The following is a 25,335-nucleotide window of genomic DNA, read 5'->3' on the forward strand; positions in this document are numbered from 1 at the left end:
GTTTCTTGCAGCTCTATGAGCTGTAATTCACTGTTATTACGCAGGGCCCTGTTGATGGGGTCCTGTTCTCTCATGATTAAACCTCAGACTTGTAGCAGGCCTGAATAAAGGTGTTTCTGAGCTATTTTGCCCTGCTTGGGTAAGGCAGGATGGCTAGCTGGGGCTGGAGCTGGGTCACACCTTTCTGCAGGAATTGAATGTTCTTGTTTCTTCATCTTCAGAACCTGGTGGGGTTCCTGGAGGTAAAAACCCATGAAATGTGGGGTTCCCCCCAAGTCTTGGCCCCTAGGAATTCCTTTCCTACTCTCAAATGATAAAAGGCATTTGGCTAATTCTCAAGCTACTTCATGCTCAGTCTGCCGCAGTTCATGAAAATGGCCATTGAAGTCTACCTACAGTTCTGGTCCAGGGGATTCTCCCCCAGGCAAGCGGATCTTGGCTGCAACTCTGATTTCATGTCTCTCTCCAGATTTTGGGGTGTTGGTTTGCTCTGCAACCTCAGTTTTCTAGGGTCTAAGAAGTTGCTGATTTTGTTTGCCCAGGCTTTTCTTGTAAGGAAGGGAGTGATGACTTCCCACTCTTTACATATTGGAGCTGAAACCTCAGGTCTCCAACTTCATTATTTTATACCCACCTCTTCCTTGCGGCCTCCTTCCTGTGTGTTAAGTTACAAGCCTGTGCAAGCACTGGCCGTGGTAGTGGAGAGGATGCCGAATGAGACAGGGCTCACAGAGCGACCAGCATGAGGCTGGACAGTTTTACCAGCATGGTTCTGGGCCTCAACTTATAACCTATAGGTAAAACTTAATAAACCCTTTATTCTTTAAATAAAATAAATGAATTCTTTAAATAAAATGATAGCTTTAAAACTCTCATTCTGTTTCTTCTCAATTACTCATAGTACTTTGCAAGATATTTTGCATATGTTGGGTGTTCAGAATTTTCCAATGACTGATAATTTTTTGCCCTATTAAGCAGATAATAATTATCTGGATACTTTTTGCATGGATGGTTTCATTTTCTTTCATCTATGGACATGCTGTAATTGATTTACAGATATGAGCCATCCAATTTTTTTTTTTTTTTTTGTCTTTTTCGTGACCGGTACTCAGCCAGTGAGCACACCGGCCATTCCTATATAGTATCCGAACCCGCGGCGGGAGTGTAGCTGCGCTCCCAGCGCCGCACTCTTCCGAGTGCGCCACGGGGTTGGCCCCCAAATATATATTTTTTTAAATAATATGATGGATGACATCAATAAAATTTCTCCAAGAAATATCTTATTTAAATTTCAATTTTTTTAAATCAAGTACAAAAGAACCCAGACACAGAAGGTCACCCATTGTGTGATTCCATTTATATGAAATATCCAGAACAGGTAAAGCTATAAATATAGAAAGCAGGTTGATGGAGCCAGGGGCTGGGGAGAGGGGAGTGGAAAATGACTGCTTACTGGGTAAGTGGTTTATCTTGAGGTGATGAAACTGGTTTGGAACTAGATAGTAAAGATGATTGTACAATATTGTGAATGTACTAAATACCACTGAAGTTTAACTGTAAAATGGTTAATTTTATGCTATGTGAATTTGACTTCAATAAAAAATATATAATACATAAAAAATTTAAAAATCTAACAGTACAAAACTTTTAAAGTGCGAAGCAGTTCTTCCTCCTGCCCCAGGCCTTCAGTCATCTGAACCAGAGGCCTCAGCTACTGCCAGTTTTTTATACATGGCACCTTTCCACTGCCAACTCCCCTCCCACTTTTTAAATAAAAAACACTGCATATTGCTCTTTTTTCTTTTTCTTTTTCTTTTTTTCTACTTAATTTGGAGATTTTTTCCTTATCAGTGCAAATAAATCTACCATATTCCTTTTCAAAATTACATAGTCGAAGAAATTGTTTTCTAAGTTCTTTAAAGTTGGTGTGTGTCTTATCTCACCATTCTAAATAAATTATTTTTTCCTGCAGCAATGCCTCTACAATAAAAAGCTTCTTATTTTGTGCCTACTTTGGTATCCAGTTGAGTAGATCAATTGGTTCTTTGTGAGCAGCTTTAAGCCTAAGAATCAGCTTCATTTTTATGAGTGATTTCTTAGAATCAGGAATGATGGTAGAATTAGCCAAATGCCTTTTATCACAACAAGAGAATTAAATAAAACAACAAACCTCATTTAATGAATTGATAAGCAATGAGCCAATGAGTTTGTTTCATAGCTATAATTTGACAACTATCTCGATTGCTGAAGAATATATTTTATTTCCCCCCAGAGAAGACAAATGTGAAATAACTAACAGCATGACTGTGGGGATGACTGTGGCCCTGTGTTTCCCAGAGTACAAGACTATTAGTATATGATGCATGCAAACAGAGAGGTGCTTTATGGAAGCTGGACAAGACCTCCATTCATATTAAAGTCAAGCAAATCACACATGTGAAAACCTCTGCTTATGGTAGCTGCATAAGCTTAACTGCCTAGAGCTACACTGCTTTTGGAAATATTAACTACCAAGTTCAGCAGCAACTAAAAAAGCAATTCTAGACTGGAAATTGAGAGTCTCGGGGAGAAATAGAGGGATTCCTTTGGATTCCTTTTGTGTCCTTGTATGTAAGGTATTGTGGGTATTTGGGAGGGTTTCTTTCCTTGAGCAGTATTTCACAGCGATAAGCAGGGGGCATAGAATCTGAAGTGTCCATTCATTATGGAGACAGACAATAAGAAGGAGCCTTCGCTAACTGATTTCTTTGTGGATTTCAGAGCAGACCTGCTCTAAGGATTTGCTTCAGGGAGGCTGGAATGCAAAGAAATGCAGCCTTTTTGTGGAATTTTGATTTAGAGTTTGCAATATGTTATATTTGTGAAATGTGATCCCTTGTGAAACAAAAGAAAAATAATTTTTCTCAGTGTGTAGTGTCTCAAGGGTAAAGTATACTACATTAAAAATCGTTAGCCTCTAAAAATTAAAAGTTCTAAATGCAAAATGCAGAGAGTAAAAAAATGTGAAAAAAATATAAAATGAAAAGTAAAATTCTCTTTAGTCTAAAGTGATTATCAACATTTTTTTTTTTTTGCATTCTCACAGAAAAATTATGTGTGTGAGTGTATACTTAAATTTATGTTCACAAATGGGATCATATCATGTGAATTGTTTTGTACTGTGTATGTTTATTTGCTGGTATATCTCAGACATCTTTTCACACCAGCACATGGCAGTTCAGCTCATCCTGCACGTATATGAATGATACCAAGTTATTTATTCAACTTGTCCTTTATTGATGGACATTTAAATAGCTTTCCAGTTTTTGCTTCTACATGGAATGCTTTTATTTTTAACATACACATGAAATATGCCACTCAAGGTGGCATATGTGGGTCAAAGGTATGTGTATTTCATATTTTGATCTGTTTTCAAATCATTTTTCAAAACGGCATCCATTATTGTACTACTGAAAAATGAATGAAGGTTCCTCTTTCACCACACTCAATAGTATTGACTTTTTACTCAACAGTATTGAGGTTTTAATCATTGCTGATATGATAAATGACATATGGTAGCTTTTTAATTCATGTCTTTAATTATGAGTGAGATTCAGTGTTTTTTTCAAATGTTTATCAGCCACCACTCTTTCTCTTTCTGTGTACTTGTTCACCTCCGTTGCCCATATTTCTGTTGCAGTGTTTTTTTACTGATCTACTCCTTTGTAAATTATATAAAGTGAGAGTTATTATTTCCAATTTTGCCATTTATTTTTTACTTAGCTGATGTTTTTTTCTTTTTCTTTTTTTTCCTAAATAGAAATATAATTTTTATATAGTTAGATCTTTATGATTTCTTTATATTTGAGGTCTGCTTTGAAAGGCCTTTCTCTCTCCTGGGTTATAAATAATTTAGTCATGTTTTTTCTGATAAAGTTATAGTTTTACCTTTAGGGATTGTTAGGAAACCAGCAACATTTTTCCTCCTGTGTAGCTGTCCCCACACTATTTAGTGAATGGCCATCTTTCTCCAGTTGTTCTGAGACACTACCTAGGGGTGTTCTGAGCTATCTACGTGGAAGAAACTGTGGAGCCAAGGGCAGGGACAGGGGCTTGCCGCTAGACTCACTTGGGCTGTCATTCACCAGCCGTTGAACTATGGGCAAGGATTTTAACCTGTGACCTTGCTTCTAAAATACAGCTCTGTGTGGTAGCCGTGCTTTTACCAGTCTTGTGTTTATGACAGCCAAGCTCAGTGACTGTCACATAGTCATCGTTTAAAACAAAACCAAACAAAAATACGTGCATTGGTCAGGGTTGGGCAGACACTGTCCCTGCTTCTTGCTGCCACTTCTAGACCCTTGCTCCTCCTTCCTCAATACCCCCCTCTCCCTTGAATCAGGAGCTGCCAGACTTTACATCCCTCTTCTTGTTTGAGTTGCCTGCAGACCCCTGAGACCCTCCCCCACATTTATTGAAGATTTTAGCAACTAATTCACTTTCTTCCTTTCTGTTACTACTTTAGCCATTGCTACATCTCCGTGGCAGGTCTTTCCAAAACTGTGACCCCTCAGTTTCTTCCTCAATCGCCTTCTTTCCAGTATCCTCTCTTTCATCAACTACTCATTCCTTTGGTAATGCCCATCTCTTCTAAAACCTGGACCCGAAGCCCCCTTTTGTGATCACCATCCTCTCTCACTGTCACTGGCCTCTTTGTGCCTGGTCTTTACAAATGCCTCAGCCCCACCAGGACCATCAGCCCAGCTTCCTTTTCAGTGTTCACTGCCACCCGTGTGTGGTCACTCCTCTTCTTTCTGGAATGTTGTCCATTTTCTTACTCTCATAATCACCTGGCAAAACCCCAGCTTTGGCTAAATCCAGTTTCCTCCACGTGCATCTGAGCAGCTAATGTGTTTGGAGAGAAAGCCTCAGCCCTGCCAATGGCCACCTTGTTGGTGACCACAGACCTCAAGGTCTCTCTCAGGCAGGGTGTAGTGTCCTGCAGTGTCCCCCAGCCTCCGGAACGACCCCCTCCAGGTTTATTCCTCCCACACGGGCGCCCCTCGTGCCCTCTGTCGCATATGTGATAGGGCAGGCCCCACGGCCGTGTCCTCAGGCCTCTTTGTTCTCTTTCCCTGTGACAGCACGCCCAGGTGAGCGCACTTAGTCTGCTGACTGTTAACAGCACACAGACACCAAGGCTTCTCACTTGGTGTCACCAGGCCATCCCCACAAGTCCTCAGCTTGTTGTCTGTGTGCTCCGTGCATTTGCAGTGGGCGTCTGAGGGGCGTCCCAGCCTCTAACCCCTGCAAGGACACAACTGCTCAAGACTAAAACCTGGATTTATCTCTGATTGCTTTCTTTCCTCCCTCCTTCCTTCCTTTCTCCCCTTCTGGAAGGAGATGCTCTGCATCCACCGGTAGAACCTGGCTGGGTTTTAGCTTCCCAATGCTGTCCCCAGAGTCCCATCAGCCTCCGGCGTGCCCGTGCAGCTTGCCCTGTGTCCACGTGCTCTCACGTCCTGCTCTTCGTTGCTTCACCTCTCACTTAAGATACCACCTCCCCAGGGGGCCTTGAGACCACTCTAAGAAAGCACCACCCCTTTCCTTACCTGGTTTTATTTTATTTTAGCTCTTGTCACTAACTGATGGCATATACCAGCCACCTCCCCTATCCTGTACTTTAGTATATCAAGAGTGACCAAGAGTGGGTTTGTTTGTTTTTTGTTTTTTTTTAATCATCACTCAAAGGGTAATGTGTGGGCCAGAAGGTCATTACATAATCTGAAGTCCTTGACAGCAAGGACTGCGTCTTACTCATCGTTGTCTCACTCCTACCCAGAGTCTTAAGAAAAGGTTGAGGAATGAATGCATATTCACTATGTGTGTTTCTGCTAAAACCTGAAACTTGCATTGCTGGTGTTCTGCAGAAACTATCAGGACTTGTTGGGAAATATAAGTGTAGGGACTGGCCACCCCGAATCTGTGCAGCTTTGTAACCAGAGCACTAAGAAGAGCGGCACTTGATACCTGGTGGGCACGCACCATGGCTGGAGGCTGTGCCACCAGGTGAGCTGTTGCAGCTCTTTATTCTCACCTGTTGGCTGGAGCTGAGGCAGTGCAGGAGCAAGTCAGGTGTGTGACAGTGGGCTCCTGCTGTCGAGGTGGGGACCGGGCTTTGCAACCTGCTGGCAGCAGCTCTGCTGGCAGGCTCTCTAGTTTTCTAAATCTTTTTATAATACAACTCAAAGGCTCCTGTTGCCAGTGCACCAGCTGAGCAGAGAGCTTTTCTTCCTGCTGGAGGTTATAATTCTATTTATGGGCTTTTCTTACTTGGGAAGAATGGCAGACCATGTAGTAAGAGACTGTCTTATCTTTTGTTTGAAGGGTTGGAATTTATTGCCAAGTCAAGGCAGAGAATAGATTTGAAACAAAGTGGATGACATTTTCTGTAATGGTGTCTTGATGCTGTCCTGGACAGAGAAGGGGCACAGAGAAGGAGCAGCTTTATGGGAGCAAGAAGCTTGCTCTGTGCAAGGTCAGGGGATGTTTGGAGGTCAGGTCAGAGCTCTCTGCTGGGGAAGGTGTGAGCACTGGAGGCTTCAGCCTCGAGCAGCCTGGTCATGAGCATTGCAAGAAAATCAGCATTCTTAGGCTGCATGTGGGCAAAGCTTGTTTTCTTAGAGGGCAGTGAGGAGGGAATATCTGCCAAAGAGGCCTGTGGTTCTGTGTCTTCTGTCTACTCAGATTTCAACGTTGCTTATGCTGGGAAGAAACAAGGATGGTCCCATAGAGGCTGGAGGGGGAATTAGAAAGATGCAGTTGATTTTGTTCTTTGTTCCCTTACAAGAAATGCCTAAAAATAAGCAGAGTTTAGATACTGGTATTGCAATCCTGATGAGCAAAAGCTATACTTGAAAAAAGAAAATTTGGCAAATTCTGATGTAATCATTCTTTGCATGTTTTAATTTCTCCAGTTGATATGTTTCTTCCTTTCTTTTAAAATAATGTTTCATTGAGATACAATTCACATAGCATAAAAGTCACCATTTTGAAACGTACCATTCAGTGGTTTTTAGCATATTCACAGCGTTTTGCAGCTGTGAATCACCACTGTCTGATTCCAGAGCGTTTTCAGTATCCTCCAAAAAAACCTGTGTCCATTATCACTCCTCCCATGCTTCAAGCCTCTGGAAACCAGTACTTTACTTTCTGTCTCTGTGGATTTGCCTGTTCTGGATGTTTCATATACATGGTTTCATACACTGCGTGACTTCTGTGTCTGGCTTCTTTCACTTAGCACAGTGTTTTCAAGATCCATCCATGTTGTAGCATAAATCAGCACTGAGCTGCATTTCTTTTTATTGTATGGATATACCACATTTTTCTTTACACATTTGTTGGGTGATGGACATAGGGGTTGTTTCCACTTTTTGGGTATTTGGAATAATGTTGCTATGAACATTCATGTATAGTTTTTGTGTAGAGATATGTTTTCAGTTATTTTGAGTGTATACCCAGGTGTGGAGTTGCTGGGTCCTATGCAATGCTGTGTTTAACACTTTGAGGAACTGCCACACTGCAGTCACATGTTCATAACGACCTTTTGGTCAGTGTTGGGCTGCCTACAGGACAGTGCTGTCATAAGATTGTAATGGAACTGACAGATTCCTATCACCTAGTGACTTTGTAGCCCTTGTACCGTCATGGAGCAACACCTTACTCACACAGATGCAATGGGCTGTTCCATAGAACCTAGGTGTGTCATAGGCTGTGCCGTCTTGGTTTGTGTTAAGTATACTCTGTGATGTGCCCACAACAACAAAATCAGCTAACGGTACGTTTCTCACATTGGTGCCCATTGTTAAGGAACTCATGACCGTATTTCCTCAAGCAGCTGCACTTTACATCCCACCAGCAGTGTGCAGGGTTACGTTTCTCCACATCCTTGTCTACACTTGTTATTGTCTGTCTTTTCATTCTAGCCATCCTAGTGGGAGTGACGTTGTATCTCCTTGTGGTTTTGATTGTGCATTTCTCTAATTAATGGATCATATTGAGCATCTTTTCATGTGCATTTGGCCATTTGAATATCTTCTTTGGAGAAATGTCTATCCAAATCCTTTACCCATTTTTTATTTGGCTATCTTTCTATTGTTAAGTACATTATTCTTTATATATTATGGATACAAGGCCCTTATCAGATATATATTTACAGATATTTTTCTTGCATTCAGAGGGTTGTCTTTTCACCTTCTTGATGATGTCCACTGACATCGCAAAAATTTTGAACTTTGATGGAGTCCAGTTTAGCTATTTGTTCTCTTGTTTGTGATCTGGTGCCATATCTAAAAATCATTGCTAATCTAAGATCACAAAGATTTTATGTTTTCTTCTAAGAGTTTTATAAGTTTAGCTTTTACATTTAGGTCTGTGATGCATTTGGAGCTAATTTTTGTGAAATGTGTAAGGTCTGTATCTAGACTTAGCTTTTCAGCATCATTTGTTGAAAAAACTATCATTTACCCATTGAAATGTCATGGCACTCTTGTCAAAAATCAGTTAACCAGAACTGTAGGGATTTATTTCTGGACTGTTAATTCTAATCCATTAATCTATATGTCTGTTTCTATGCCAGTATTACACTGTCTTGATTAAAATAGCTGTGTACTGCATGTTGACATTAGGAAATGAAACTCTTCCAACTTTATTCTTTTCAAGCTTCTTTTGGGTATTTGAGGTCTCTTGGATTTCTATATGAATTTTAGGATCAGCTTGTCAGTTTTTTCAAAAAAAGGCAGCTGACATTTAAATAGAGATTGTATTAAATATATTAATTAATTTATTAATCACTTTGGGAAGTGTTGCTATCTTAACAATATGAAGTCTTCCAATCTATGAGCCCCTGATGTCTTTCAATTTACTTGTCTTCTCTAATATTTTTTAATAGTGTCTTGGTAGTTTTCAATGCACAAGTCTTGCACATCTTCTGTTAAATTTATTCTAAGTATTTTATTCTTTTTGGTGCCATTCTAAGTGTGTCCCTTGTAACAGCATATAGTTCATATCCATTCTACCAATTTCTGCCTTTTGATTGGAGTGTTTAAGCCATTTAATGTAATTACTGGTAAAGTAGAATTTATCTCTACCATTTTACTATTTGTTTCCTAAGGGTCTTATGTCTCTTCTGTTCTTCTGTTCCTCCATTTTCCTTTCTTTTGTGTTAAAGAGATAGCTTCTATTATACTATTTTAATTACATTTTTCTTTATTTCATATTAGACTGTTTTCTGTTGCCTATAACAGAATATCTGAGATTGGGTAATTTAAAGGAAATAAAATTTATTTCTTACAGTTTTGGGGGCTGGGAAGTCCGAGGTCCAGGGGTGCATCTGGTGAGGGCCCTCTTCTATGTGGGAAGTCTACAGAATGGTGATGCTGGCAGTCACATGGTGAGAATGGCAAGAGTGCTTCCATGGGCTCTCCTTATAAAGTCATCAGAACCATGACACTGACAGCCTATTAAACCATCACCTCATTACTCCATGAATGGATTAATCCATCCACAAGGGCACAGTCCTCACGATCCAATCATCTTGTAAAGGCTTTACCTTTCAAATACTGTAATTAGATTTCATACCTCCTTAATACTGTCACAATACAGATCAGTTTTGCAACACATGAACTTTTGGGGGACTTGTTCAACCCATAACAATTTTATTATACATTTTTGAGTTATTTTTTTCATGGTTGCTCTGGGGATCAAATTTTTCTGTGGGTCTAAACTCCTCCTTGAAGGAGTCTCATTGGGGTAAGGTTGAATGGTTGCGATCGTAAAAGGAGGGGACAGAATGGGAGAGCCAGGGACAATTTGTGATCTGAAAATTGTCTGTGTTGGTGGATTTATCTGTTAACTTCTTGACGGTATTCATTTTTTTACATAGGATACCTCAGTTCCTTCTCTGGTGAACTATTATGCTTTGCAAATGTTTAATCTGATAAGATTTCTAATAGTCACGCCAACAGCCTTTTCTCTGCTCTTGGAGATATGAAAGGCTGGTGCTGGGGAGGAATCTCAGTGCTGTGAACTTCACCATCCTCTTCTTCCTGTTCTGAACCACCTGACTTTCTCTTGCTCCCAGGTACCTAGCACCCTGCTGAGCCTGACAGGCTCCCAGGGCCCCCAGGCCGGGAGGGACCCCTGGTGCCAGAAGACCTTCTCCCACTTGTCCATGTGGGCACCTGAAGTGAGGGAAGAGCCAGCTGAATGCACATAAGCACAGCAGGACACCAGGTCTTGACTGGAAGATTGTTCCTCTCCTGTCTGCGGGACTTCTCAGAGGTAACTTTGAATTTGGAAAAAGAAGACTTGAAAACCTTCATTTACTCTTCTTAGTGGAATCTCAGGACGTTGTTAGGCAAGCCTGGGTGGATTTTTGTACATCTCCTAAGCCATACCATATAGGCAATTACCTAGTAAGTTTCCCCTGAATGAATTTCAAGGGTGTTCCTAAACACATTATTTTATGCTTTGCAAAGATTTTCATGAGTCTTCATTTACTGCTTATAACAGTCTTGTGCTAGTCTGATGGTGTAAACAGGAAACAGGGTTAGATGGTCAAAGCTACTCATCAGTTCTTTGAAAACATATGGATTGAGCTCTTGGTGTGCACTGCTCTGACTCAGGACATACAGTGAAGACAGCAGCAGCCCAAGTGCCTGTGCTCAAGAGATTCTGTTTTACAGGGAAGCCAGTGGAGGACGGGGTTGGGGACAGGCTTGGAGAGAGACAGGCAGTGCATAACCTACTGTGTGTAGAAGTAGATTACATGTTATGTGGCAAGGCACAAATGTTGTAGAAAAAGGAAGTGTAGCCCAGGTTTAGCAGGGTGGGGCAGGCTGCAGTTTTAAATGGAGTGGTCAGGGAAGTCTCATTAAAAAAGTGACATTTGAACATGGGCTTTAAGAAGTCACAGGGATTAGACTTTTGGATCTGGGCAACAGCAGTGTAGTGAGAAGGAACAGTGGTGTGGCGGCCCTAAGGCCAGAGCGTGCTGGTGCGTTGGAAGAATACCAGCGAGGCAGGTGTATGGAAGTCACCAGCAGAGAGCCAGGGGCAGTCGCAGGGGCCTGGCCAGGTCTGGCATTGCAGCTTTGGGGGTTCTGGTTTCACAATGGGAAATCTATGCAGGGTTTTAAGCAGAGGAGAGAGAGGATCTGCAACCCAAAATAATAGGCTCATTCTGGCCTCTGTGCTGAGAATAGACTGTAGTGGGTAGAGGGCAAGGGTAGAATCCAGGTGACTTCTCAGAGGCCATTAGAAAAATCCATCGTAGCAACGCAAGAAGAGGCGGTGGCAGCATGCTCTGCTGGGTGCATGGAAGCAGTGAAAACGTGGCCACACTCTGGATGTAATATGAAGATAGAGCCCTTATGATATCCTGACAGAGGGGTTGTGGGTGTGAGAAGAGGGCAGGTGTATAGTAGTGCCAGGGATTTTAGTTTGAGCAACTGGATGGAGTTGTGACCAACTCAGATGGGGAAGGCTGTGCTGGAGAAGGTTGGGGTGCACAAAGTTTAGTTTAGGACATGTTGAGCTAGGGAAGATTATGACACCCAGATGGAGATGTCGCGTGGGCAGTTACATCCAGACCTGATAGTTTAAGAGGGTGATCTGTGCTGGAGATGTAATGGGAGTCTATGGTTGGTATTCAGAGGAATAAGATCAGATGAGATCCCCAGTGAGAGAAGAGGCGAGTTTTCAGGATTAGACCTTGGGGGTCGGGGGTCTAACTTCATGAGGAGCAGGAGAAGAGGACCAGCCAGCATAGGAGACTGGGAGGGCACAACGCAAGAGGTAGTGAAAGCGACAGCAAAATCATGGCATCCTGGAAGCCACATGAACCTATGTCAAAAAGGAGGCGTGATGAGCTGGGCCAGGTGCAGGGGAAGACTGAGAACGATGCTTGGATCCGTGCCCTGGACTCCTTGGTAGCTTTGGTGTGGGTCTGGTGGCTGTGGCAGCAGGAGCCTGATTGGAGGGAGGAGGGAAGGGTATTGGAGACAGAGATTGTCTGCAGCTGTTTTGAGAAGCTTTGATGGAAGGGAGCACACTGTGGGGGGTGTCCGCTGGGGTACAGAGGGTCAGGAGATTCACCTTTTGGTTGGAAGCATTAACGGCGAGTGTAAGCTGATGGGAGGGATTCAGGAGAGTGAGACGTTGATGCCCTGGGACAGAGGGTTGCAGAAAGCTTTCCGGAGCAGGGGAGAGAGGTGGGCGTGCGGCCCAGAGGGGTTGCTGGCTTCATTCAGGAGGAGCGCACCAAATGGTGGGGGTGGGGGGTGCTGGGGGTGGGGGAGGCTCTGCCGCTCTTCTCCCAGTGCCCCTCACTTCCTTGTGAAGTGGGAAACAAGGCTCCGGCCCCAAGCGCCGTGGCGGAGGAGGGGTTCGAGTCTGTGGAGAGGAGGGAGGCAGCAAAAGGCCTCCAGAGGGAGGTGTAGGTGGTGTCTTGGCCCCTCGCAGCTGGTGGCCACAGATTGAAGGGCCGCTCGGTTGTCCTACATGCTCCTCCAGAGGACCTGCTGGGGAGTTGATGCCCCAAGTAGGTCAAGAGTTGAAGGATCGTTTGGCTGAGCTGAGAAAGACAAGGCAGGAGAGAGGCCGGAGCTGGCAGTGTGCAAGGGAGAGAGGTGACCCTAGTCACGGGGGCTCCGATGGAGACTTGAGGACAAAGGGCACGGGGAGGGAAAGAGAAGGAGGCGGAGGGCGCATGAACAGAGACAGAGAGGACGGTCAGCGCCAGCTGGCTTGGGGAGCACGTGCGCGGCGGGGAGGGCAGGGTGCTGCGGGTGTGGGGGGCCGGGGGTGCTGTGGGTGCAGGTGTGCGGGGGGGGCGGGGCGGGGTGCTGTGGGTGTGGGGGGCCGGGGGTGCTGCGGACGCAGGTGTGCGGGGGGGGGCGGGGCGGGGTGCTGCGGGTGTGGGGGACCGGGGGTGCTGTGGACGCAGGTATGCGGGGGGGGCGGGGCGGGGTGCTGTGGGTGCAGGTGTGCGGGGGGGGCGGGGCGGGGTGCTGTGGACGCAGGTGTGCGGGGGGGCGGGGCGGGGTGCTGTGGGTGCAGGTGTGCGGGGGGGCGGGGCGGGGTGCTGTGGGTGTGGGGGGCCAGGGGGTGCTGCGGACGCAGGTGTGCGGGGGGGTCGGGGCGGGGTGCTGCGGGTGTGGGGGGCCGGGGGGTGCTGTGGACGCAGGTGTGCGGGGGGGCGGGGCGGGGTGCTGTGGGTGCAGGTGTGCGGGGGGGTGGGGCGGGGTGCTGTGGGTGTGGGGGGCCGGGGGGTGCTGCGGACGCAGGTGTGCGGGGGGGTCGGGGCGGGGTGCTGCGGGTGTGGGGGGCCGGGGGGTGCTGCGGACGCAGGTGTGCGGGGGGGGGGGGGCGGGGCGGGGTGCTGTGGGTGCAGGTGTGCGGGGGGGGGCGGGGTGCTGTGGGCGCAGGTGCGGGGTAGGGGCCTGCGCAGGCCGGGCACTGGCAATGTGGTGGGCATCGCGGGAAGCCAGGTTTCTTCCTCGTCTGCCCTGCTTGCTCCCGTTTGTCTTGTCTGCACTTTGGAAGGGCCTTTTGAGAAATCTCACTGGACACCCACTCCGTGTGCGGACGTGACCAGTGTGCCCCTCTGGCATTTCTGGAATCTGTCGACATGTCATGGGTGCGTTTCTTGCCGAGTCACTGTGGTCGGGAACGCGGTGATGAGAAAGTTGACATCTGAGGCCGCCCTCCCACTTCCTCTTCCATCCCTTGGAAAGTAAGTGCGGTAACCTCTTATGGTTTTTCAACCTCAACTTTCACTTTTTAGGATTATTGCATCTTTGCAATACGCTGGCTAGCCCGAAAGAGATTCATAGATTCATATGATCTCCTCAGGCAGGAGGGAGCACGTTAAAGCCCCGTGGGAAAAAATGCCCAACAAGGCCACGTGGGAGTTCGCATTTTTTTCCTGCAGCTGCCCACCTCCCAGGACGTTCTGTTTGGGAATCTGCCTCAAACAAATTCCAAGAACTGTAAAATGGCTTCATATTCACAAAAGATTCACGTTGGAGAGAGAGGCCAAAATACCAGAAAATGATATTTCAGCACAAGCAAAGATACCTTTAAATATTTAGGGTTTGTAAAGTAAAATGATTTTCATAGACTACAAGCTACCCTCGATTTTCATATCTGTGATTGAAGTAGCTAAATGTCAAAGATAGTTTTTTTATTGTTTTGTTTTATTTTGCTTTGCTTTGTTTTTCCCAAGTGGAGAATATCATTGGTAAAAAAAGATATCTTTGGTTAAGAAACTTTGACTTGGCCTTGGCCATTGTTCAGCCTTGGGAATAGCTGGGATTGGAGACCGCAGCAGGTTATGACAGCGCTGGCTGTTGGTGTGCGTTAGGCTGGTGAGCAAAGATCATTTCAAAACACGAACTGGAAACGAAAATCAATACTCTGCTCTAGTTCTTCATGGTTTCAGAGTTGCCGACGTGGGGAAATGATCAATATTTTTAGAAATGGAAACAGAGATGCTGTTCTGAGATGCAGTAGCTGACGGTATTAAAATAAATCGTAACCACCACATTGTCCACATTTAGCTCAGTTACAGTTTTTGTTGTTTTTTGTTTTATTTTTGAGCGCTTTGGACTATTTTATATATGTGCTGTGCTCTGGGTGATGATGTTAAGGCGGTCTGTTGCTGGGTGAGTTTTCTGCAAGCCTTCCTGGTGTTTACACGGGAGATGTTCCGTATGGTAGTGGAGATTTCTCCAGGAAGAGCAAGCGGAGACATTTAATGAGCATCCTTTGTGTACAGCTTCATATGCTTGGGGCCCTGAGGATAAACGAGGAGACACAGGCACACTTCTCTCTTAAAAAAAAAAATATATATATATATTTTTGAGTAGTGATAATAAACTGGGGATGTGACTTCATTTCCCAAGCTTGAGCACAGGCTGGAGCTAAATGGATGCTGAGTGTTAGAAGAATTCTCACAACCAAGACGTTTTGAGCCTGCTGTGCAGAGAGAAGAGCAGCAGAGACTGAGCCCTCAGAGAGCAGTCCCAGGACACTTGGTGCTGGAATCTGAAGGTTTGACCTCCTCAGGAGTTGAGGTCTGTCATGGGCAGAGGAGAACATTAACATTTGTGTTAACAGCAGGGACAGGATTAAACACCAAAGTGCTCTGGACAGGTTTATTGGATGCTGTTGGGCTTCTAGGATGAAGAGGAAAGAGAAGGTGGAAAAGACTCAGAATAAAAGTTGGGTCATGAGGCTCAACAAAAATAGTGGATTTGTACCTGATTTTGAAAATACAGAGTTTTCTTGGTTTTCCTCAGAGTCTAACAACAGAGCTTCCTAGATACATGTATACAAATTTACTGAAGAAATATTATGCCTTCTCTCATCCTTACAGATTCATAATCAACTTTTAATTTTAGCTGTATCTAACATTGCTTCACTAAATATTAATGAGAAAATCATTAGTATCTTGCCCTTATAATTTGTCATAGCATGGATAACATAATTCACTGACCTCAGCCTCATTTTAATCCTGAGTTTGCTGATTTTAGTAATCCATTTTGAGTTGTGTTCCATGATTTATTTCTCAGTGTTTTAAATAGTATTTCCCTGTCTCCATCTCTGTATAACTATATTTAATATATAAATATATGTAATAATATAAAAACATTTATTTGAATTTAAAAATACGGTGAAACTTTTATGACAGAATGTAGGTCTGATTGGCTTATTAGTTTGACAGCGAGAACCTGCTTTGACCTTTGGGTTATTGGAATGAGCTAAATATTCAAATAATATTGACAAACATGTACTTGAAACGTTTGTTATACAATCGTGCATTAAGTATTTTTTTCAAATTCTTTCTGAGCCTATAAGCTTAAACGAGGTGCCTCTAAGAAAAAGTACTGAGTACAATTAAGTTATTTATAAAGTCTTAGTACAGTCTTTTGATGTATTTCCAGAAATTATGACTTGAAAGACTAATGTCTTGGTAATATGTTCTTGTGCAGTTCTGGTGGTTTCCAAAGGTTTTCTTTTGTGGAAAGATCTGTTGATTGAGTTGTCAGCTGATCACTAAAATTAGTTTTCAATTTATTACTGTGTTATTTTTGGCATATATGTAGAAGAAGTTCACAGAGTTGGGTTTCATTTTTATAATACATCATCTGTTCCCATCTATATATTTATGTGAACAAGGTAGTAAACTTATTACAGCTACAAAAATGAAAAATTTGAACAGAATTGATCTTGAATTAGGTCTTGTTAAAAATGTAAGTAAATTTTTATCTAGGATACACAAACATCAGGAGAAAAGAATCTAAATCATTCTATTTTTAATAGGAGTTTATTTTTTAGATCTGCAACATATATACATCAATTTTATATACTTATACTATTTATCATTTATATAATATAATAATTACAATCAGTAATTTTTAATGCTCAGAACTTTATAACAAGCTATTTTAAAAATTAATAAAATACTCTTCTTCATTTTTAAAAATGAATAAAATACTTATAGTAATATATACACAAAGGATCATAGATGATAATATACAGAGTTAAAATTTTGTCAAGGGATTAAAAATGGTAATGTAGTTTTAGAGAGGTAAAGGAATGCTACAAAATTTCTGTCAGAGAAAAACAAGTTCATGCACATAGTATTTAAAAAGTAAATGAAGTGCCAAAAATTAAATTTTTCAACTGTTGAATTGATTTTAAAAAGGTAGTATTTTCAGTATGCCAGAAGTTACATCTTTTTCAACTATTTGAATTTCTTAAACAATTTTTTGATGGCAGCTAAGGAATGTGTAGTTTTTAAAAATTGTTTTGGACTCTGCACACACACACAGGCCACACAGAGGTAAGGAGTGGCTCTGGGGGCAGTCAGAAGAGGTGGGGATCAAGAGGCAGAGGGGGTGCAGGACCGAGCTGCTCAGGTGAGCTTGGAAGCCACTCACCTCCTGAACCTGGTTTTCCTCAGTGTAAAATGGGAATGACGGAAGTCCTCACCGAGGATCAGATGTGTTGAAGGATGGGGAAGTTTTTCATTAGGTGTAAATAACACTGAGGTATTAGTCACTCCCACATTAGTGACAGGCAAAGAACTAAAAGCAAATGCCACGATCACCTGCAGCTGCGTCAGGGGCTCCAAGGGAGGGGGAAGGAAGGTCAGCGTGCATGTGCCTGGTGCAGCCAGGCTGAACCTTAGGACCACAGAAGATGCCAACAGGATGCCAGGAAGCCCTGCCACTCACAGCTGCAGGGAGGGCTAGGCGCTTAGATGGCCATACATGTTCTGTTCTCTGAGTGAGGAATATTCTGATTAGGATGGAGTGTTGTAGGAATTTGGGGGCTCTGGATCTGGCTAAGGGATGTCCTCCATCACAGCACAGAGCAAAGGGACTGCCTTAGAAGAGGCTGATTTTATTTTCCAGTTCTCAGAGCCATGCAGGTTTGGACCCCATCCAAGGGTCTAGGGAGACATGAAATAACCAGTGGTTGCTGCTAACAGCTATCGTTTGTGTATCCCTTTGAAGTTTATAAGTGAACTTCCATATGCACCATGGTTTTGTAACTCTGCAGTATAGCCCTGTGGGATATAGTGCTTCCTGTTGTCCAGCTGAGAACACTTGCTCAGGCTGATGCAGCTGGTCTCTGGTGGAGGTGGAACCAGCCCAGGATGCCCAGCTTCCAAATCTCGTGCTACCTTTCTGCCTGATAGAAGTTTTAGAGGTGACTCAGCACCAGGGAAGCAGGGGAGATTAGGAAATCTTGGAAAATGTGTTGATTCAGATTGGAAGTGATTTAGGATTGCAAGAACCTTTAGGATCCAGATGGGCATGGGTGTGGTGGAAGTGGTGTGGGATCCAGGTGTTAGCATTTTGGAGCTGCCTCTTTAGGGGGTACCTGCTGGTGTTTTATGTGCTTCAAAACCGATTTTTAGTCCCAACAGTAACTGTATCCTGATATGGGAGGGAACACGTATATTGAAATCAGATTATTTTGCAGAGTTTGGGAACAATTGCCGTGAGGTCCATTAGCAGACGAAGTCAGTGGGGTAGAGGAGAGGCGCCGGTGGGCTCTGGGGCATCTGTCTCTGGAAATGTGGCCTTTCAAGATGACCACATGCTGCTTTGGAATACTGTCCTGGGTCCTCTTTGTCCAGTTAAGTTGAATCCTGTGGCGCAGGCTGAAGTCAACCCTAGAGAATGTGATCTTACCAACAACACCCCCCAGGAGGAAAACCAAATGCAATTTGAGGTTTTGAAATATCAGAATAAAGACCTTGCTGTGAAAAACTTTTCTCCATGGTGTAAGTGAACTGAATATGAGGATTAACCAGAAACAGGAGGTTTTGTGTATAAATTGATAAATTGTTCCAGGATGGGGAAAAAAATCATATTTCCGGATCTTTGAAGAAAGGATTAGCCTGGGGAAGGCATTTCACAGTACTTTTTTTTTTTTTTTTTTTTTTTTAAAGAAATTTCCAGTAGACTAGAGAATAAATTGACAGTGCATGGCCTGAGGAAGGTACTTATGTAGGACAGGAGTTGAAGGATGTCCTCTGTATTAAAAGGATCATGAGTAACTAAAAATAAAAAGTGATCATAAAATCTGTAGACGTTAAGAGCTGACACTGGAGGCAGGTCTGGGCTGCTGGAGCACAGAGTTGTGTCTCTAGCCAGGGAGATGGTGGTTTGCAGAGGGTGTGGGTATTGTCTGTGACTTCCCAAACTCAGCCAGACCATGCATGTTTTCTTTAAATTCATTGATAATAAATCAACATCATGTTTTCTGGGATCTGTCTTTGCTCCTAATCTTAACCTTTGTATTTGAGTTCCAGAAGTTTACCATTTCCTTAAGTAAGTAAGAAATTAAGTTTACTTTTTAGTTTTTAAGTAAATACGTGCAGGCAGTAAAGTCATTAAAATAAAACTGCAGAGAGGGTGTTAAGTAAAATTTAAAATTCTCTATCTCTTTATCCTCCCCTGAGAAAACCACTGTATTTTTTTTCTAGTTTAACTATCTAGAAAAATTCGAGACTCATAAAAAGTTACCCATTTTTTAATTGAAACAGGATTATGCCATAGTACTGTTCTAAGCAGTACTTTTAAAGAAATGTATTTGGTAGAACCATGTAGGAAACTTTATGTATGTAGCATAATTAATGAATATCCATAAACCTGTATTCCAAACAAAAGTGTCATCAATACTGTTGCATGGTTGTGAATGTTTCTCTTATATTTTGCTGCTCTACATCTCACCTTCACCTGAACTACCTATTAATCTTCCCTTGCTGTTTTAGGCAGTCTGTATTGCTAATGATATGTCATGTTACTAATTAACAATAATGTCACGCTGTAAGTGAACTTGTCCACTCTGTGTTCTGTCTCTAAGATGTAACCACATTGTTCCATGTAGCTGTATTCATTCATTTCATCTTTAACTAATATTTGACAATATTAGCATTGAACAGTTCATTCATTCTCCTGTCAATGGATGTTTGGGTTATTTTCAGTCTTTACTGTTACAAAACATTCTGCTGTTAATATTCTTCTATGTGTACCGGCTACATAAGTACAATTTTTTCTTGATTATATACCTAGGAAGTGCGTCTGGTCCTCAAGAAATTTACGAGAAAATGTCATAGGGATTTCCAAAGTGCGATTATACCAATTCACATTGCCATCAGCAGTGGATAAAAGTTTTCTTTAAAATTTATGCCTTTTTTATCCCAATGCTTGGCATTATTGGGCTTCCTAATTTTTGCCAAATTAATAGTAAAGTGAATTTAGCATAACAATAGTGTTGAACTTGTTTTCACATGTTTAATCACCATCTGTTTGTCTGTTGTAAAATGACTGTTCATATCTTTGGTCAAATTTTCCATTGGATTGTGTTTTTTCTCATTGATTTCAAAGCTTACTTTACATAATCTGAAGTCTATTGTTGTTATTTTCATGTGTTAAAAACATTGCCTCCCAATTGGTGCGAAGAAATTTCATTTTCTGTAATGTGTCATTTTGATGACTGGAAGTTCTTGATTTGAATCTGCTGAATATATCAACCTTGCCCATTTACAGTTAGGGTCTTTCATTTAAGACATCCTTCTGTGTTCTGAGCTCATACATTGCTCCTTCATGTTTTCTTTTAATAGTTTTAAAATTATCTTGAGTTAATTTTTGTGTGTGAAGTAGGAATCCAATACGATTTTTATCCTTTAGGAAAAATAATGCCATTTATTGACTAGTCTTTTTTTCTCACCATTGATCTGAAATAAACACTCTGTTATGTGTCATTTCCATGTATTCCTGGGCTTGTTTCTGGGTCTCATTTATTTATCTGTTGGTTAATTTAGCACCCCTGTATCTGTCAATGCACCATGCTCTCAATCACTACAGCTCCCTGATAAGTCTTGATATTCTCCCCCCACCATTTTTTCCCTCTTACTCAGTGATGTTTGGCTGTACTTGGGCCTTTGTCCTACAGGAACAACAACAATAACAGCAGCAGCAAATCCCTGTTGGGAATTTGCTTGGATTGCATTAAATCCATAGGTCAATTTAGGGAGAACTGACATTTTTACTGATATTAAATCTTCTCATCCATGAACTTTGTATTGCTGTCCATAATTTTATGCCTTCTTAAATTTTTTTCTGTTAAAAGTTTGGTATTTTTTCTGTAGATAGGTTTTATTCATCTTTCGTAGAATTTGTTCCTAGGTATCCTTGATTTTTGATGCCTTTGGAACTATTATCTTTGCTGGAGTGTACAAATAAAATTGCTTTTTGTGGGCTGATCCTGCATTCAATCACTTAACTAAAGCTTTAGTATTCCTAATATTTTGTCTGTAGATCCTCCCATACATGTGAAGTCCTTTGTGAAAAATGAAAGCATCATTTATACCTTTTCAGTACTCACACTTTGTTTAGGTTTTTTTTTTTTTTTTTCTGTTTTTCTGTTTGCATTAAGGCCTATAGTACAATGTTGAATTGAAGGAATAGAAGGTATCTTTTCCTCATGCCTGCTTTTTATAAAAAATGGTCTACTTTAATTAAGAATGATGTTTGCTGTTGCTTTTTTCTACATGTTCTTTATTAGGTTAGGAAATTCCCTCATGTTCCTAGTTGGCAGAGTTGTGTTTTGTGTCTTTGATCACAAGTGCATGTTGAATTTAATCAAAGCCGTGTTCTGCATCTATTAGGATGGCCATGTGGTTCCCACTGCTTTTCTCTTGCTGTGTTGCATTACTCTTACAGCTTATTCCAGTGTTAAACTCTCTTTCACTCCTAGCACAAGTTTAGCTTGTTTAAATACACGTCTGATACACATCTGGATCCTATTTGCTTATATTTTGTTTTAAATTTTTGCTTCTTTACTCATGAGAAAGTTTGGCCTATGTTTTTTTTTTCTTTCTTTAACTGCTTTTGTCTGATTTAAGAGGCAGGCTTCTTTTTTTTTTTTTTTTCCTATTTCTATTCCCCAGAAGATGTTGTGTATGATTTGAATTAACTGTTCTTGAAATTTTGGTGGTACTCAACTGAGAATGAAGCCTATTGATTTCATTTTAAGAAGATTTTTCTAGCTATTCAATTTTTTTCCAAAGCTTGTAAAATTATTTGCACTCCTATTTCTTTTTGAGTCAGTTTTCATAAGTTATATTTTACTTAGAGTACATTCATAGTTCCTTATTTTTCAAGTTTATTAGCATCAAATTATTAATATAGTTTTGAATCTCTTTTATTTTCTATTAAAAATACAACTTAGGCCATTTCTCTTAATTCTTTCTCAATCAACCTGCCAGAGGGTGTATGTTTTATTATTTTCAAAGAAAAATACTTTTGACTTTGTTGACCCTCTCTATTGTAACTTCATTTTTCTTTCTTTTTTTTTTATCTGTAATAGGTCTTTCTTTTTACTGTCTTCGTGTTTACTGCTTTCTAACTTCTTAAGCCAGAAACAGCTCAATAATTTTTATCCTTCTTTTTTAATATGATCATTTAATATTATGAATTTTCCTCTCAGGCTTTAGTTGTTTTCCAGTGGGAAGGGTCTTTATAGAATATTATCCATCTTAATGAGGGGAGTAAATGTCTCCAATTTGATCTTTGCTGCTACTGAAGATATGGGTGGTCCCTTGGTTCAAAGCCCACTTCAGTATCAGAGCCTCAGAGAGGGTGAAAACCCTTCACTGCTAGGAAGGAAGGTTTCAGGACACTGACGTAGATTCAGGGAGGTAGGCACGGCAGTGTAGAAGAAAGATTCTTCGGTTCATTTAAACTAGACCAATGATGCAGGTCTCACCAGTATGTAAATATGAGAGCCCCTTCTTACATTATACAAACATAGAGAAAAAACACACCAGTGTTAAAATTAGTTATGATCAAGGTGGTATTCTAGAGTTTTTAATTCTTTGATTTCATGTCACCCTTATTTTCTATAGTAAACATATATTAACATTTACAAAGAGACCCATACCCTCCCTCCCCTGCAAAGGTAAATAGTGTATTTTTAAAAATAGAAACCTCTTTCATGTTTTTTCTTGGTGACATGTAATTCTGAGCACATCATGATTTCACTACCAAACATGTGTATTGGGTATCTTTAGCACAATGCCAGATCCTTTTAGGGTAAGGTAAGAAGCCCCTTTTCTTAATGTTTTATGGTAGAACAACACTGATGTGTCTAAGTATAGAATTATGGAAAGTTCAGCTTAGAGGAAATGGGGATCATGCAGTGCAAGGATTTCCAAAAATTATTTTCAGAGTGGTGGTGTAGTGATCTTTTCAAAGGAAGTCTCATGGAAGCCCAGTATCTTAAAATAAATAAAATCCAGCCCAGGGTCAGATTGGAAACAACTTGGGGCACCTCTGGCCCATATCAGCTGAGGCCTTCCTTCCATAGCCCCTGAGGTGAAGCTAGGGAACCCAGGTGACCCACAGAGCACTCTTTACATTTAACGACGCCATTTCAGCATAGGAGATGCTGGAAGCCAGAGGATCCCAGGCTGGATGCCCAAGGATCCCAGGCTGGATGGAGGCTGGACCAGAGGTTAGTTCTTTGCAATCCTTCCAGGCCCTCCTGCTGCCTATAGCTCATTTCCAGAACCAGGGACAGTCGCCACTCTATGCAAAGCCAATTAGGAAATGATGGGTACATTTCTACTTTTAATTACTTAGCATAGTATCTAACATTTTGCCTAATGACTGCCAATTTGCCAGGCATACTTGCTGCTATAGGTCAAATGTGTCCCCTAAAATTTCATGTATTGACAACTTGATCCCCACTGTAACAGTGTTAAGAGAGTGAGATATTTGAAAGGTGGGGCCTTTGAGAGGTGATTGGATCATGACGATGGAGCCCTTGTGAATGGATTAATCCATTCATAGAGTAATGAGATATCATGGGCGTGCATTGGTGGCTTTATAAGGAGCACATGAGAGAGCTCTTGCCATTCTTACTATGTGATGCCCTGGTCACCATGGGACCCTGTAGAGAGTTCCCACCCAGAAGAAGGCTCTCCCCAGATGCACACCCCTGGACTGTGAACTTCCCAGCCTCCAAAACTGTATGGAATAAATGTTATTTCTTTATAAATGACCCAGTTTAAGGTGTTCTGTTATAAGCAACAGAAAACAGACTAATATACTTGCCATGTCTGCTTAGGCCCCCAAATCTGTGTCTGCTGCCTGCTGGCTTCCTGGGGTGTCTCCCAGACTGGAAAAGCCTGTCCAGGGTCTGGTCACAGAGATATTGTTGCAAAAAGCCCCATTTTACTCACTGTCTTGTTTGCTACTGGCCCTTTGCTGGTTTCTCACTGTTGGTCACAGAGGGATTGACTCTTTTCAAGCAGACAGACCACATGCTATTTCTGTGCTGTAAATTTCCAAAGCTTTTTCCCTGTCCGCCTCCCCAGCCACACACTGGAACAAGAAGTGTGTCTGCAGCTATAATCAGCACACGTAAATACCAGCTAAACTCAGAGTGAGCACAAAATCCGTACAGCTCCTGACTCTGAAAGAAGCTATAAAAATATTACATGGTTGTGAGCCCTCTGGGACCTTTAAAAATAAGGTGATTTCTCCTAACCTTTTTAAAGCTTATTGTGGGTTCAAAATAGCCCAGGTTACATGTTAAGGGAGTTGCTGATTCATAGAGGATTGTGTCTGACACCGAAGAGTCCTGGCTGCCCACTGGCAAGCTCTTTTCTTATTTCTGTGTTTTTTGGGACAGGATGCACAGTAATAGCCATTTATTCTTCTGTAAACTATTAGAGGACATTTTCCTTCCTCAGAATCCTCAGTATCCAGTACATGGTATGTACCTGAAATAGTTGTGAAATAGCTGCACAAGAGTCCGAGATGTTTAGAGAAGAAGCCTTCGGAACCCTGCCTCAGTGGTCCCACTTGTAGAGCACTAATGTTTTTTGCATTTCATTTCTGTAGATTGTCTCACTGATCCCATGACAGACCTGTGAGAAGTAGGGCCATTCTTACTAACCCATGTTACAGATGATAATACTGAGGCTTCCAGGGATATGTGGAATGGTCCAAGATCTCATGAATTTAATTTGTGATTGGGCATTGAATCTGGGTCCCTTGAATCATAGAACGAGGTTCTCTCTGTTTCACTATGACCTCACGTCCATTCTCAAAGACACCCAGTTTTAATCTTGTGGCATCCTGGGCTGCTGAACTTCAACATAAGAATGATCCTACTTGCTTCTGGAAGGCTTGGCAGTTGAGGGTCCATTCCGTCATTCATTACCTGGTAGCCTGTCAGCACAAACATAAACTGTGGAAGGTTTGCAGGGCATTTCCAAGTTATGATTTAGCTGCAGTGAAATTCTAACTTGTTTCTCTGCTACTGATACTGCAGAGAATCATTCTAAAAGCAAACATTTTAATATATGTTCTTTTGAAAGCTCCATAAATGGCTCCCAGGACCTCAAGGGCAAAGTTCAGATCTTTTTCTGAACCCTTGAGGCAGTTCCTGGCCTTGCTCAGCCTCCTCTATTCTCAGGCCCTTGCACAGACTGCAGGACGTGACCTGTAGGCCCCAGATAACCCTTTGGTTCACAGCGCTGTGGTTTCTCACTGGTCACGTGTCTACAGGAAGCTTGTCCTGAGAGCCAGTCTGGTTAAGAGACCCCCTTCTCTGTTCTGTGCACTTGCCACTATCAGAACCTGCAGCCCTCTGCCCTGTATTCGGATTTCCTAGCTGTGACTGGGCTCTGAGCACAGTGCAGAAGGCCATGCATCTGCTCAGTGTTGAGAGTGCTTGGAGGTTAGAAGCTCAGTAAATGTT

General features: G+C 42.2%; 1 protein-coding gene across 1 annotated transcript in view; it reads left to right on the plus strand.

The window, feature by feature from the left end:
* Positions 1 to 25,335, plus strand: part of RNF144A (ring finger protein 144A) — a 118,563-nt gene that overhangs the window by 15,006 nt on the left and 78,222 nt on the right. Inside the window, exon 3 of the mRNA XM_063078419.1 lies at positions 10,121 to 10,320. The gene's annotated coding sequence lies outside the window, so the exon portion shown is untranslated. The remainder of the gene's footprint in view (positions 1 to 10,120; positions 10,321 to 25,335) is intronic.

This window comes from Cynocephalus volans, chromosome 14 (assembly GCF_027409185.1).
Source record: "Cynocephalus volans isolate mCynVol1 chromosome 14, mCynVol1.pri, whole genome shotgun sequence".
Lineage (NCBI taxonomy): Eukaryota > Metazoa > Chordata > Mammalia > Dermoptera > Cynocephalidae > Cynocephalus > Cynocephalus volans.